General features: G+C 46.1%; 1 long non-coding RNA gene across 1 annotated transcript; it reads left to right on the top strand.

The window, feature by feature from the left end:
* The first annotated feature begins 8,637 nt into the window (after positions 1–8,637).
* Positions 8,638–14,332, top strand: LOC127202678 (uncharacterized). Its single transcript, XR_007832354.1, has 3 exons — positions 8,638–8,686; positions 13,007–13,099; positions 14,263–14,332. It is a non-coding gene; the product is annotated as an uncharacterized LOC127202678 (long non-coding RNA).
* The last annotated feature ends 571 nt before the right edge of the window (positions 14,333–14,903 follow it).

Below are 14,903 nucleotides of genomic sequence, written 5' to 3'. Positions count from 1 at the left end.
ATCCCAGCAGCACCCGGGAGGCTGAAGCACGAAGATTGCTGGGAGTTCTAGACCTGGGTTACAGATGAACCTGTTTCAAAAACAAACAAAAAACAGGCACAACTGCCGGGGCCCTGAGGCAGATGCCTTTAATGTTAGCACTTGGAAGGCAGAGACAGGCAGATCTCTGTCAGCTCAAGAGCAGCCTGGTCTACGTGGTGAGTTCCAGCCAACCGGAACTACATAGTGAGACCTTGTCTCAATACAGGCGGCAGGGAATGGGGCACAAGGTAAATCGGGTGTGGTCAGCACTCTGGAGGCTGCGGCAAGAGGCTTGCTGGGGTTCCAGGCCAACACAGACACAGATGCATGCCTATCATCGAGGCAGGAGGATCAGAAGTTCCAGCTCCAGGTAGCCTGGGTTACACGAGACCCTATCTCCAATTGGAGAAAAAAAATGCCGACAGTCAGGGTGTGGAAAGATAACCGCTAAATGCTAAGTGACCTGTGGTAGCACATACCTGTGATCTCAGCACCTAGGAAGCTGAGGTAGGGATAGCAGGAGTTTGAGTACAGAGATGGCGCAGCAAATAAAAGAGCTAGCTTTGAAAGGTTGGCAACCTGGGTTTGATCCCTGGACCTTTTATAGGAGCTCAGCTGTGGAGCTCATCTGTAACCTCTATTCAAGCTGAGGAGAAGACTGGAGCACTGTCAGGGAGGCCCCGGAGAGACTGGGGGCCGGCTAGTTGGAGCAATAGCGAGTACAAGAGAAGCCTTGCCTCAAGGAGTGAGGCGAGAATGGACTCCAGAGGCTTGTCCTCCAAAGTCTACATATGCTCTGTGGCCCACGGTGTGCACATTCACCCACCCCCAAAATAAATAAATATTTAAAGAAATAAAAATGGATCCAGTGAGATGCCTTATCGGATAAAGATGCTTAAAGTCAAGCCTTACTATGTGAAATTTGATCCCAGGGACACGCGCAGTGGGCCTGGGATCAAATTGCCTTGACCAAATTGTCCTCTAACCTGCTCTCATGTACACACACACACACACACACACACACACACACACACACCAAACAAACAAACAAATGTACAAAGAAAAAAAAAGCACTAAACAATAACAACAATAGCAAAAACCCAAAATAAATGTTGGGGTGTAGTCTCTAGACAGTCCAGAAAGGGGATCCTAAAAGAAGTGAGTATTTCAGGCATTTCAATCCTCAGTGTGTCCCTCAGTCTGTCACATCCACCAACATAGGCATATAGCTGGAAGAAGAGTGGGCAGTGAGCCGCTGTGTAGCCCAGGTCATGGAGGGTTTTGGATTTGTCTGCATGTATGTATGTGCATTACATATATGTGTCTGCTACCTGTGGAAGTCAGAGGAGGGTGCTCAGCATCCCTGGGATTGGAATGACAGAAGGTCATGACGTGCTGTGAGGATGGTGGGAACAGAAACTGGGTCCTCTGCAAGAACAGACAGTGTTCTCAACCATCGAGACAGCCTTACAGCCCTTTGTGGACTATGGACATAGTTTTTTTTTTTTTTTTTTTTTTTTTTTTTTTTTTTTTTTTTTTTTTTGGTCACTAGCAGACCAGATACGCTAGAGCTAGCCAAGATGGGACTTACTCCACCCTCATCCTGTGTCACCCTAGGAAGCCTCAAACTCACAGAAATCCCCATGCCTCTGCCTCCGGAGTGCAGGAATTAAAGGCGTGCGCCACCATCCCCAGCCAAGGCACCATTTCTTTATAAATAGAATAAAAAAGTCACAATAATCCTGAATATTTCCTGTTTACTTTGTCTTGTGTGTTGATGCAGGAATTCAATATGTCATTAGACTTAAATTCATTGTTTTACCCAGCCAGTCAGAAATTTGACATTCTCCTGCCTCAGCCTTCCCAGGGCTGGAGGGACACATGTGTGCCAACACACCTGGCAATATCTCGAGTTTAACTGTGTTAAATATTTTATATGGATAACCTTTTAAAATTCTCATAAGCAGCCGGGCATGGTGGCGCATGCCTTTAATCCCAGCACTCGGGACACAGAGGCAGGCGGATCAATGTGAGTTTGAGGCCAACCTGGTCTACAAGCAGAGTCCAGGATAACCAAGGCTACACAGAGAGACCCTATCTCGAAAAAAAAAAAAAAAATCTCACAAGCCCGTTTAGCAGGCAGTCCTGATAATCACCGTGCTTTCGCAGGTGAGGAAAGGGAGTCTGGGGGCAAACGGCTGATTTGCCTAAAGACACTGAGACAGGAAGTTTGAGGGCTAGGAGCTGAAATTAGCATCTCAGGCCAAACATCTGCCTGGGAAGCTCTCCAAGAGCCGGATAGTCAGCCTCTAATTACCCGAGGGATCACATTAATGAACGACTGGCTAACAGGACCACGCCCCTGAACCTCACATGACAGTCACCTGCCTTTCCCGTCCTTGGAATGAAAACAGAAGTTTGACAAGGAAAAGCTGGTGATGTCACTCAGTGAGAAAGTGCCTACCATGTATCCCCAGCATTGCAGGGCTGGGGGTGGGGTGGGGGAGGCCTGTGAGAGGATGGCCCAGGGGAGAAAGATGTGTGCTGCCATGCTTCAAGACAGAGTTGGAGCACCAGAATCTACAGAGTGGGGTAGGAGAAAGACTCATGGAAATTGTACTCGACATCCACATGAGTGCTGCGGGACACACACACCCTAAAGTAAATATAAACTAACAGTGATGCTTACTTCAGCCATACAGATTCTAGTTTTTTGTTGTTGGTGGTTTTTTGTTGTTGTTGTTGTTTTGTTTTGTTTTTTGGTTTTTGAGACAGGGTTTCTCTGTGTAGTCTTGTATGTCCTGGACTCACTTTGTAGACCAGGCTGGCCTTGAACTCACAGGGATCCACCTGCCTCTGCCTCCCGAGTGCTGGGATTAAAGGCGTGCGCCACCAGGCCTGGCGGGGGCCCCTGTACAAGGATGACACTCGGTGCAAACTCTTCCACATTTACGATACTACAGAAAGCTGTTTGCTTCCCTGTCTGCCCAGAGATGGGCTTGCTTTGTTCCTCCAAATGCTGTTGGCTGTCATCTTAGGCCTCACCCTAGACCCGGCAATGCAACCAGCTTATCAGGGAAGTAAACCTCTGAAAATCAGCAGCCAAAATAAACTTCCCCGTTGCCCCCCACCCCCATATAATGACAACAACACAAACAGACAAGATGGCTCATCTAAGGAAGCTACCTGCAGCCAAGCGTGACTAATCCACCTTCATTTCTGGGACCCACACGCGAAGCACCTGTGGACAAAATTAATAGACTAGAAGCCACACCTGCTTGACCACAGTCGGGTTAGAAGCTGGAGTCTGTGTGGAGGTTGGAATGTTGCAGATCCTAAGCCTAATTATAGCTTATCTTGTACATGCTATGTACTGATGTCTCTGTGACCATAAAAGTAAATCTGTTGGAATGTACAAGCAGATCTCTAGTTTCCATCAACCAAAACGCTAAGAATGTCCTAAGAGGAATCTGAGGTCTAGAGCAGACACATCTCTGGTCTGCTGTGGGCCACTTACCTGGCGTTTCCACTGAGGCATTTGAAACATGTTTTAATTTATGATTTTCTTTATTTTGTTACTATCAAAATCTCATCTAACTGTGATGTATTGGAACATAGAATTTTGGGTAACCTGAGCCTGTATTCATGGGCCATGGTCACTCATATTTGGCTTCAGAATATTATCTCTCTGTCTCTCTGTCTCTGTCTCTGTCTCTCTCTCGCTCTTTAGTCTTTCAAGACAGGGTTTCTCTGTGTAGCCTGCTGTCCTGGACTTGCTTTGTAGACCAGGCTGGCCTCGAACTCACAGAGATCCACCCTCCTCTGTCTCCCAAATGCTGAGGTTAAAGGCATGTACCACCATGCCCAGCCAGAATAAACTATCTCTCTCTCTTTTTTTTTTTTTTTTTTTTTTTGTTTTTCGAGACAGGGTTTCTCTGTGTAGCCTTGGCCATCCTGGACTCACTTTGTAGACCAGGCTGGCCTCGAACTCACAGCGGTCCGCCTGCCTCTGCCTCCCGAGTGCTGGGATTAAAGGCATGCGCCACCACGCCCGGCTTAAACTATCTCTTATCTCTTTTAAGAAGATAATTGTATGTGTTTAAATTATTTATTTATTAATATTTTAAAATATTTATTTATTTTTTTATTATAGTGTTTTGCCTGCATGTACGCCTGCAGGCCAGAAGAGGGCACCAGATCACATTATAGATGGTTGAGAGCCACCATGTGGTTGCTGGGAATTGAACTCCAGACCTTTGGAAGAGCAGTCAGCGTTCTTAACCTCTCTGAGCCATCTCTCCAGCCCCAATTTATTTATTTTTAACGTATGAGCATTGGTGCTTGCCTGCGTGCATGTCTGTGGGAAGTATGTCTGCGGAAAGGTGTCAGATCCTCTGGAACTGGAATTACAAACAGTTGTTCCTGCCTCGTGGGTGCTGAGGATTGAACCCATGTCCTCCAGAAGAGCAGCCAGCGCTCTTAACTGTGGAGCCATCTCTCCAGCCCCAAGAGCTATGTTGCTGTTGGCTTACCTGTCAAACCAGATCACTTGCCCCAAAGATGATTTTAAGATAATATTGAATGAAGCTTACTGCTGTTACTGGCGTTATCTTACTTACCAATTACTTCATTATGGTGTGGGAAATGTAAGCACAATGTACTGCCTTTTCTATCAGAAGATTACATAGGACAAAACCCCATTTCAAAAATTGCAAAGGAGCAAGCCAGGTGGTGGTGGCGCACGCCTTTAATCCCAGCCCTTGGGAGGCAGAGGCAGGTGGATCGCTGTGAGTTCAAGGCCAGCCTGGTCTACAGAGTGATCCAGGACAGCCAAGGATACACAGAGAAACCCTGTCTTGAAAAAAAATTGCAAAGGAGCTATGTGCAGTGATGCATGCCTGTAATCCCAGCACTTGAGAGGCAGAGGCTGGTGGATCTCTGAGTTTGAGGCCAGCCTGGCCTACAAAGGAAGTCCATGACAGTCAAGGCTACACAGAGAAATCCTGTCTCAGAAAAAAGAAAGAAAGAAAGAAAGGAAGGAAGGAAGAAAGAAAGAAAAGGAACTGCATGGCAGAAATTAAAATTCTTCCCCAGGTCAGCTCTTCTTGAAATCAAAATATCTGCTTAAGGTTGTATTCTCTGTGAGAACTGCATTCTAATTACCAGCTGCATCCTCTGTGAGGCTACGCTCTGACCTCTAAGAATGAGGCCCAGGTCCCCTCTAGGTTAGGAAGAAACACCCACAGGACTCCCAATGGGTACACTTGCTTGCTTGATTAAGCACCACTATGCTCCCCCTCTGCAAAAATGAAACATTTTGTGTCCCCAAATACTTTGAAATTGGGTGGTCATTTTCTTGAGATTCTCAAAGCCCATATGTCATAAGGTTAAGAGCTCTACCAAAGTCACAGATAACAGTTAAGATATTTAACAGTTCAGGGCCTGCGGGTATAGCTCCGTGGGTAGAATGCTTGTCCCACATGCACAAAGCCCAGGGTCGCATCCCAGCACCTGATAAGTTAGGTAAGGTGGTGCATGTCTGTCATCCCAATGCTTGGAGATTGGAGGCTAGAGAGTTGAAGGTAATCCTTGGCTATGTAGTTTGGGGCTAGCCTGGACTACTTAAGACCTTGACTCAAAACAAGTGAACAAAACAAACTTGAACAAAAGCCAGTTATTTCAGGACATTGCCTGATGTATCAGTAAGGTTGGATTTTCTGGGCACATGCTTGGGTGGATGCCATTTGGATCTGGGTGCAACCCAAGTCCCCTACTTTAGTTCATCTCTGAACCATTTTTATGGCGTGGCTCTCAAAGGCTCTAGCCAATCTTTGGTAGGAGTGTGCCTCTGAAGCCTCAGTTTTGAATGGTACTTCTCCTCGCCTCAAACACGTCTGGCTTTAGGAAGCCTCTCTGCCCTTGTTAGTCAACCCCTGCTCTATGCTACAGTGTGTCATAGGTAGTTATGTGCAGAACTGGTCCCTCAACAAAGCTGCCAGAGAATGGGTTTTATTCATATTTGAATTGCTAGCACTCAGTGAGCAATCATTCTAAGATTATTGAGTGAAAAACACAATGACAGAGAAACCCTATCTTGAAAAACTGAAAAAAAAAAAAAAAAAAAAAAAGAAGAAGAAGAAAGAAAAAAATGAAAACAAAATGAAACAAAAAAATTTTAATTTAATTTTATGTGCATTGGTGTGAGGGTGTCAGATCATCTGGAACCGGAGTTCCAGACAGTTGTTTGCTGCCATATGGGTGCAGGGAATTGAACCTGGGTCCTCTCAAAGAGCAGCCAGTGCTCTTAACCGCTGTGCCATCTCTCCAGCCGCCCCCCCAATCCAGTCACTTAAACCATACAATTCAATATTATTTATTTATTTATCGACAGGATCTCTGTAATCTTGACTGTCCTGGAGTTCACTACATAGGCTAGGCTGACCTAGAACTCAAAAGAGATACTTCTGCTTCTACCTCCCAATTTATCCTCTCTCTCTCTCTCTCTCTCTTTCTCTCTCTCTCTCTCTCTATTTTTTTTTGAGACAGGGTTTCTCTGTGTTAGCCTTGGCTGTCCTGGACTGGCTTTGCAGACCAAGCTGGCCTCGAACTCACAGCGATCCGCCTGCTTTATGCAGGTACTGCAAGAGGTCAGAAGAGGACTGACTGTCACAGGGCCTGGTGCGGGTATCGGGAACTGAACTTGGATCCTCTTCCAAAACAGTAATCCTTAGCTGCTGACCCCCCCCCCCATTCAATGTTTTCAGAATATTCATGTAAGTATGCCATCGTCCTTAAGTAGTTTCCCTTGTTCTATGGGAGAGAGGGTCTCCCTATATAGCGTAAGTTGAACTAGAACTCTCCATGTCGCCCACACGACCTTCAAACTTTTTTTTTTTTTTTTTTTTTTTTTTTGGTTTTTTGAGACAGGGTTTCTCTGTGTAGCCTTGGCCATCCTGGACTCACTTTGTAGACCAGGCTGGCCTCGAACTCACAGCAATCCACCTGCCTCTGCCTCACGACCTTCAAACTTAAGGCACTCCACTTCGCTCAGCCTTGCAAGTGCCTGGATAACAGATACGTTTACCACGCTGTTTCCTACAATGGATTTATGGATTTAAAACATTTTTGTTCCCCCCAAAAGAAAGTCAGTATCTTTTAAGTCACTGCCTATTTCTGCCCAACTTCTCTTTTAGCCTTAACCAACCACTAATCTACTATCTTTATAGATTTGCTTATTGGACTCTTTCTCTCTTTGGGGCAAGGTCTCCTGTATCCTAGTCTGGCCTTGGACCTACAGGGATGTCCCTGACTCCCTAATCCTCCTGCCTCCACCGCCCAAGTGCTGGGATCACAGCAGATAAGAGGCAGGAGGTCCAACTTTTCTTTCTTTTTTAAAAAAAGATTTATTTTATGTGTATGTGGCTGGATGTATGTACGATATTTAACATTTGAGCCTGGTAAGAGGCCCTTGGATCCTTTGGAATGGGAGTTATAGGTTATCACCACATTGGTGTTGGGAACCAAATTCTGGTCCTCTTCATGAACTGCAAGTGCTTTTTTTTTTTTTTTTTTTTTTTTTTTTTTTTTTCAAGGTTTTTCGGGATAGAGTTTCTCTGTGTAACAGCTCTAGCTGTCCTGGAACTCGCTCTGTAGACCAGGCTGGCCTCGAACTCACAACGATCCACCTGCCTCTGCCTCCCAAGTGCTGGGATTAAAGTTAAAGGCGTGCGCCACCACGCCAGGCAAGTGCCCTTAATTGTTAAACCATCTCTCCAGCTGCCTCTGTCACTCTCTACGTGGCCCTGGCTGTCCTGCAACTCACTATGTAGATCAGGCTAGCCTCTAGCTCATTAGAGATGTGCTTTCACTACAGAGCCCAGGCTGCCCAGGGACTCGTGACCATTCGGCCTCAGCCTCTCCAGTGCTGTGGGTGTCAGCCAACATGCCCTATTTTAATGCGGCCACGAAAACGTTTAAATTCTGTTTCCAAACGCCTGACAGGCTGAAATTAGACCCGAGTACGGACACCTAGAGTCGAAGACAACCCGCGTAGTCCCTGCCGCGATCCCGGCATGCACCACGGCGGTCCCAGAGTGCCTTGCGGCACACGGAGACGCTGTGAGCTGTGTGGTGGTGGCGCAACGTGAGGCTCTTTCATCCCTTCCAGAGGCTGCGGACGACGAGGCAGAGGCAACATGGAAGTGTAAGCGGCACGTCCAGGGTTAACCGGGCTCAGCTCGGGGCAGAGAGGCGGCTGGCGGCCAGACCTCCGGAACCGCGAGCAGGGCGGGTGGGCGGAGTGGATGGGACGGAAGTGCATGGAAGTGGCCGGCAGGGGAGGGACCTGGCTGGTCCAGGAACCTGCTCCTCGCTTACGGCTTTGGTTGCGTGTGCTAGGGAAACACTCTTCTCCTGAACGACATATATCCCTAGCCATCACCATCAGCATTGTCACTTTGGGTTGTTGTTTTTTTTTTTTCGTTTTTCGAGACAAAGTTTCTCTGTGTAGCCTTGGCCATCCTGGACTCACTTTGTAGACCAGGCTGGCCTCGAACTCTCATCGATCCTCCTGCCTCCGCCTCCCAAGTGTTGGGATTAAAGGAGTGGGGCACCACACCCGGCTAATGTGGAGCATCTTAGAGCTTCGTCTTGGGGCGCTTTCTCTGTGTATATTTTCTATCACATTTCACGTATGTTCTGGCCTTTTCTCCCTCGTTTTCTGTCAGATTGTTTACACAAAAATCTACCTCTTTTTCCTTTCCAGTCATTAGAGAGTCTGTTACCTATTCTTTCTTTCTTTTTTCTTTTCTTTTCTTCTTCTTTTTTTTTTTTTTTTACCATTTCCCCCTGTGGTAGAGTCTCATGTATCCAAGGTGAACTCACTAGGTATTGAGCTGTTCTAATCTTCCCGCCACATTCCCAGTGCTGAGCTTACTGGAGTAAGACACTGTGCCCTGTTCATGCAGTGCTGGGAGTGGGCCTCAGGGCTCTAGTCCTGGAGCTCGCTCTGTAGACCAGGCTGGCCTTGAACTAACAGGGAATCCGCCTGCCTCTGCCTCCCAAGTACTGGGATTAAAGGCGTGCGCCACCATTGCCCTCGCCCCTCTCCACCCCTTTAAGGCTTTAGAAATTATTTTTTATTATGTGTGTATGTCTTTGTGGGTTTGTACATGTGAGTGCAGTGTCCTTGGAGGCCAGAAGAGGGCACTAGATCCCCTAGAGCTGGAGTTACTGGTGATTGTCAGCCCCCTGATGTTCCGTGCTGGGATTCAAATTTGGGCCCTCTGCTAGAGCAATCCAAAGTCTCAACTACTGAGCTATCTCTGCAGCCCCCGTGCCTTCTTAAATGTAGTATATAATCAGAGTTGGGAAAGTGGACATCTTCTGGTGTGTGTGTGTGTGTGTGTGTGTGTGTGTGTGTGTGTGTTGTGCACACATGCAAGTGCGTTAGGATTACTTTTCTTTTACAGCTAGCAATATGGAGGTTTAGAAAAGAGAAACAAAGCCGGGCATGGTGGCGCACACCTTTAATCCCAGCGCTCGGGAGGCAGAGGCAGGCGGATCGCTGTGAGTTCGAGGCCAGACTGGTCTACAAAGTGAGTCCAGGATGGCCAAGACTACACAGAGAAACCCTGTCTCAAAAAACAAAAAAAAAAAAAAAAAAAAAAGAAAGAAAAGAAAAAGAAAAAAAGAAAAGAGAAACAAAAGTTACATCATAAACCAGCAACAGGAAAAGTTGACTGGTTATGAAGTGGGAGCTACAGGTTAAAGTGTTCTTTGACTTTGATGTTTTCAGTTTTCTGTATCAAAGTTTAGCTTTTCAGAACATGAATTGATGGTGTGTTTTATTTTTTTTTATTTTTTGGTTTTTGAGACAGGGTTTCTCTGTGTAGCCTTGCCTGTCCTGGACTCACTTTGTAGACCAGGTTGGCCTCGAACTCAGAGCGATCCGTCTGCCTCTGCCTCCCAAGTGCTGGGATTAAAGGCATGCACCACCATGCCTGGCTTGATGGCGTGTTTTAAATTTAGGAAAGTTTAGCAATTCTGTTCGTCGCTGTGTTCGTAAGTTAAGTGTGTGGCAATTAGTAGGCACGGCTTACATTTTGTTGATGTTCTGGTTTTTGGTGTCTGTGTGTGCTTTTAAGGAAAGTGTCAATAGATCATCCTGTTCTGTTTATTCAGAATTCTGTTTTCCAAAGTGATCGTTTACTTTCATTAAATTGACTCAGCACATTCAGAAACATTACAGGTTAAGTTTCAGATAGTAAGTCAGCTTTGGTCCACTAATGAACTACTTAAGGACACTAAGTAACTGTCTACCTGGAGTGTAGTTCCCGTAGGCTTTAAAAGCCGGGCGTGGTGGTGCACACCTTTAATCCCAGAGCTTGGGAGGCAGAGGCAGGTGGATCTCTGTGAGTTGGAGGCCAGCCTGGTCTACAAAGTGAGCCTAGGACAGCTAGGGCTATTACACAGAGAAACCCTGTCTTGAAAAACCAAAAGAAATGAAATAAAATATATAAAACTCACCTGGGCAGCCAAGCACTGGTGGTGCACACCTTTAATCCCAGCACTCAGGGAGGCAGAGGCAGGTGGATCTTTGTGAGTTCGAGGCCAGCCTGGTCTACAAACCAAGTCCAGGACAGCCAAGGCTACATAGAGAAACCCTGTCTGAAAAAACCAAACAACAAACAACAAAAATCACCTGGGCCTGGTTTGTTATTCTAGCTTTTAGGCATAGCAGGAGGATCACAAGGTTAAAGGCAGCCCCAGTGCATAGCAAGTTCCAGGCCAGTCTGTGTTACATACTTAGAACCTATCTCAGCAACAAAGTAAAAACACAGACTCTGAGGGACAGGCATCTTGTCTTCACTTTCCAAATCCTGAGAACAATTGTAATTCGCTGTACTTAGCCTTTTTTTTTTTTTTTTTTTTTTTTGGTTCTTTGAGACACGGTTTCTCTGTGTAGCCTTGGCTGTTCTGGACCTGCTTTGTAGACCAGGCTGGGCTCGAACTCACAGTGATCCACCTGTCTCTGTCTCCCAAGTGCTGGGATTATAGGTGTGTGCCACCATGCCCGGCTAGCTTTTTTTTTTTAATCATTATTTTTGTTTGATTTTTTTTTGGGGGGGGGGGGTCTTTGTTGTTGTTTTTCTGGTTTTTTGAGACAGGGTTTCCTCTGTGTAGCCTTGGCTGTCCTGGACTCACTTTGTAGCCTAGGCTTGTCTTGAACTCACAGCGATCTGCCTGCTTCTGCCTCCCAAGTGCTGGGATTACCGCTGTGCACCAGCACCGCCCGGCCTTATTATTATTTTTTAAACAAGCAAGGTTCTTACCAAAAGCCTGGGCTGGCCTTGAACTTCTTTCTGGTCCTCCTGCCCTACCTGACAGGTGTAGATTTATAGCGGGTGCCACCATGCCTAGCACATTTGTTAACATCTTTAATTTTTTATTACATTTTAATTATTTGTGAGTGTGTATATGTCTTGGTGCACATGTGGGAATAAGAGGACAGTTTGTGGGAATCAGTTCTTTTCTTTCACTATGTGGGTCCCTGGGATTGAACTCGGGTCTTCAGGCTTGGTGGCTGGCCCCTTTAGCTGCCGAAGCATCTCACTGAGGCCCTACTTGTTAATAACTTTAGATAATATGTTTATTTATTGGTGGTACATGTGCCATAGCACATATGTGGAAGTTAGTTCTCTCTTTCCACCACAAGGGCTCAAACTCAGGCTGTCAGCTTTAGCCGCAAGCGCCTGTCCTCACTGAGCCATCTCGCTAGCCCATGTTAACATTTCAGCGTGGACATTTGCTCTGTGGTTTTACACAAGCATTCTCTTCCTGCACACCTACCCATACACATTGCACCAAGCCATATGACAGCTGCAGACATCATGTTGTTATTTCACCATTTAAAAATATACTTTTTCTGGGGGCTGGAGAGATGGCTCAGAGGTTAAGAGCTCTGGCTGCTCTTTGAAAAGTCCTGAGTTCAATTCCCAGCACCTACATGGTGGCTCACAACCATCTATAATGAGATCTGGTACCCTTTTCTCACAGGCAGGTATACATGTAGGCAAAACACTGTATATATAATAAATAAATAATTTTTTTTTGTTTTTTTGAGACAGGGTTTCCCTGTGTAGCCTTGGCCATCCTGGACTCACTTTGTAGACCAGGCTGGCCTCGAACTCACAGCGATCCGCCTGCCTCTGCCTCCCGAGTGCTGGGATTAAAGGTGTGCGCCATCACGCCCGGCAATAAATCTTTTTTTTAAAACCTTTTTTTCTCTTCTTCTTTGGTTTTTCAAGACAGGGTTTCTTTGTCTAGCCCTGAATGTCTTGGAACTCACTCTGTAGACCAGGCTAGCCTCCCACTCACAGAGATCTCCCTGTCTTTGCCTCTCAAGTACTGGGATTAAAGGTGTGCGCTACTACTGCCCAGTTAAAAACACTTCTTAAGCTTATAGGTTGAGGCACACACCTTTAATCCCAGCACTTAGGAGTCAGAGGCAGGCAGATTTTTGAACTCGAGGCTAGCGTAGTCTATAGAGTGAGTTCTGAGACAATCAGGGCTACACAGAGAAACCCTGTCTCAAAACAATCAACAGCAAGAACAAAACCTAAAACTTTTTTAGATTTGTTTATGTCATATGTATGAGTGTTTTGCTTGGTATGTTGTACCACCTTTGTGCCTGATGTCCACAAGGTCAGAAGAGGGCATTGGATCCTTTGGACTAGAGTGACAGGTGGTTGTGGGTGCTGGGTACTTACTTATGTGGGTTCTCTGGAAGAGCAGCAAATGCCCTTAGCCGCTAACCCATAGTTCCAGTTTCCTCCCCCTTTCTCAAAAATGTGACATTATAAGTAACCACAGTACTATTTATCATAGCTAGGGAACTTAACACCCACGTCAATCCAGTGCATATTCATATTTTTTCAATTGTCTCAATAATGTCATTTAAAAATTTAAAAAATTTTAATTTCAGGCCAGATGGTGGTAATGGTACATGCCTGTAATCTTAGCCCTTGGAGGCAGAGACAGTCTGATCTCTGAGTTTGAGGCCAGCCTGGTCTACAGAGTGAGTTCCAGACAGCCAGGGCTACACAGAGCAAAATCCTTTCTTGAAAAAAAAAAAAAAAATTCAGCCAGGCGGTGGTGGCGCACGCCTTAAATCCCAGTACTTGGGAAGCAGAAGCGGGTGGATTGCAGTGAGTTCGAAGCCAGTCTGGTCTACAAAGTGAGTCCAGGACAGCCAAGGCTAACAAAGAGAAACCCTGTCTTGGGAAAAAAGAAAAAGAAAAAAATTAAAAACAAAAAAAAAATTGTGTGTGTGTGTGTGTGTGTGTGTGTGTGTGTGTGAGAGAGAGAGAGAGAGAGAGAGAGAGAGAGAGAGAGAGAGAGAGAGAGAGAGAGAAAAGGGCACCGGATCCCCTAAGTTGTAGGAATTTGTTAGATTGCTGGGAAACAAACTTGGAGTCTCCACAAAAGCAGCAAGGACTTCTCACCACTGAGTCATCTCTCCAGCCTCAGCAGTGGCTCACCACAGCCAACAGAGTGCTGTGCTGACAAGCGTTCACCACCTTGCCTGTTTTTGTGCTAACAATATTGACTTGAATAGTTGGGCAGTGACCTGGAATGGCCAAGGTCAATTTTCTCAATCATGACAGCAGAGTGGGGTGTGATTTGGAAATGACACACCCGTGACGCCGGGGCTGGGTCCATTGGCCCTGAAGAGGTCTCCAGGGGCAGTGCTCCTCTGAGCACACAGGGAGTATAACTCAATTTCATGCAGAAACAGGCGGCCTTGTGGGCTGACGCCCTGACTAAGTGGACGAGATTTGATTTGTCTCTTTTGTGTTTTTAGACTGGCTCTCATTGAACTCAGATTGGCCTCAGCGTCTGTGCAGCTGAGGGTGACTTTGAACTTCTGAGACTTTTGTCTGTACAGGTCACCATGCCTGGGATATTTGGAACCTTGCGCATGCTAGGCAGGCAATTCTATCACTGAGTCCTGCACCATTTTTCTTGTGTTAGATTCTTTCTTTTGTTGTTGTTATTTATTTATTTATTTATTGAGACAGAGTTTCTGTGTAGCCTTGGCTGTCCTAGACTCGCTCTGTAGACCAGGCTGGCCTCTAACTCAGAGTAGTCCACCTGCCTCTGCCTCTCTGAGTGCTGGGATTACAGGCACGCACCACCTCAACCCTCTTCTTTCTAAATATATCTGTGACTTGGGCGCAGGTTCTTTGGGGTGAGATTTGTGAAATGGCAGCCACTTGCTGAATCACCAGTGGCATGTGGCTCTGCTCTGCTCACTGATTGGATTTCTGTGCTGACGACACTGTGCTGTTGACTCACTCGAGGGCTAAGTTGACTCCTGTGATAGCTGTGGGAGAATTGCACTGCAGTTGTTGACAGGGGAAAGCAGCCATCTCTCACGCCCGTGGTTTTGAAATTCTGCGCTATCATTTTCATCATCTAGGTGCGCTCCTGGTGAAAGAACACACAGTGGGTTTTACTGCACACTGTGTCAGCTCTAGACTGCTCTACCTAAATGTTTAGGATTCTGTTAGTAGTTTCCTTTCACCTAGTCTAGTCTGTCCCTTGGGAGACAGAGGCAGGTGGATTGATGTGAGTTCGAGGCCAGCCTGGTCTACAAAGCAAGTCCAGAACAGCCAAGGCTACACAGAGAAACCCTGTCTCAAAAAAACCAAAACAAAAAACAAACAAACCCCCCCAAACCCAAAAAACTTATTTTATACACATAGGTGTTTTGTCTACATGTATGTTTGTATACCATGTGCATGCCTGGTATCCTTGGAGATCAGAAGAGGGTAGAGGATTCCCCCTGGATTGGAATTGCAAATGGTTATGATCCTTCA

Source organism: Acomys russatus, chromosome 19 (genome assembly GCF_903995435.1).
Source record: "Acomys russatus chromosome 19, mAcoRus1.1, whole genome shotgun sequence".
In the NCBI taxonomy this organism is placed as follows: Eukaryota; Metazoa; Chordata; class Mammalia; order Rodentia; family Muridae; genus Acomys; species Acomys russatus.
This window is presented reverse-complemented; position numbering and strand designations above follow the sequence as displayed.